Source organism: Perognathus longimembris, chromosome 19 (assembly GCF_023159225.1).
Source record: "Perognathus longimembris pacificus isolate PPM17 chromosome 19, ASM2315922v1, whole genome shotgun sequence".
Taxonomy (NCBI): domain Eukaryota; kingdom Metazoa; phylum Chordata; class Mammalia; order Rodentia; family Heteromyidae; genus Perognathus; species Perognathus longimembris.
In genome coordinates this window covers 19463796-19465366 of record NC_063179.1, presented here as the reverse complement: position 1 = coordinate 19465366, position 1571 = coordinate 19463796, and positions in this window count along the sequence as shown.

The window sequence follows — 1571 nt, the reverse complement described above, 5'->3', positions numbered from 1 at the left end:
TCTTCATTAATATACATTAAGCACCTATGATGTATCCAGCACTATTCTAAATCTTAAACAGAGAATAAGAAACATGGAAGCATCTGTCTCAGGAACTGCTGAGTGTGTTTTTCAAACTTCCATAAGACATAAAATCCATGAAGTAGGTGTTATAAATATACATAGTTTAGTAATGGATGAGAATACAAGTACTCTACAAAATACTTGAATTCAATTCATAGAGGCAATGAGCTGAAATGTCTCAACAAAGAACATGGCCAGACTTGTGGATTTTAGAAAGAGTCCTTTTCATAGTTTGGACATATTAAAAGCAGAGTCATAGATAGGTTTTCAGAAATAAGTAAACACATAAAAATATTTTGCTGAATTTGGGATTTAATGTATTTATTAATTTAATTTATGAAGACTAAGCTACCAGAATGTAATCATTCTTTTGTGGTCAAGTAACCCTTTCATTAAGAGATAGGATTTATTGACTTGCCTTTGAAGATCACCCAATCACTGTCAGCACTGGGAATAATAATTAAACATTGTAATATATACAATGAAGAAGACAAATGTTAAGGTACGGGTGTTTTGGGTCAGTTGTAGGGCTTGAACTCCGGGACTGTGTGCTGTCCCTGAGCCTCTTTGTAATCACGGTTAGCACTTTAACACTTGAGCCACAGTGCCACTGTGTTTTGGTACTTTATATGTAGTGACAGGAGCAGTCAATCATGCAGCTGAGAAAGGGGAAGAATTTCAGGAAGAAAGTGCATTTGCCTATTATTACCAGAAGACAGTTCTGCCTAGTGAGTAACAGTATCCAATTATCTAAATCAAAGTTGGAAGACTATTAGCCATCAGACCAAATCTCACCTGCCATCTGTTTTCTTAAGTATTAAAAAAGGATAGTATTTTTCCTATTTTTGTAGGTAAAATGTTTTGGAACATGATCCCATCTGTTCTTTTACATAGTGACTGTGGTTTTATCCTTAGCATCACAGATGAGTTGTGCAATTGTACAAAGCTGAAAATATACACCATCAGGCTCTTTATCGAATATTTGCCAAATCCTGCTGTAAGTCATGCATTTGCATAACTGTTTCATTTGTTTCTTGTAGTTTGCATGTTGGTTGTTTGATTGTTGCTTTTGTTTTTCTAAGTAAGTGGTATCTTGCTATGTTGTTATGATTGGCCTGAACTCTTGGGGTCAATAGATTTTCTTACATTGTTTGTAATCCTTTGAGTTCATACCAACAGCTTGTAGAAATTCTTTGAAAAAGTACCCAGTGATAATACTGACATGGAGTGAAGTAATATCTCAAGTGTTCTTTTAAGCACTTTGCATGAAATGACTTACATTTCATTCTCAGACAGGCTTCTGTGGTGAACATTATTACCATTCTAGTTCATAGATGCAAAAACTGAGAACACAGAGATGTTAAGCATCTTAAAGTCACACAGGAAGTAAGCAGTGGAGTCAAGAACTAAAACCAAACCAGTATTACTTTCAACTATCTTCTAAATTTAGTGTTCTTGCAACAACACTCCAAAACATCCCACTGTTTAACACTGACTATTTATTCCTC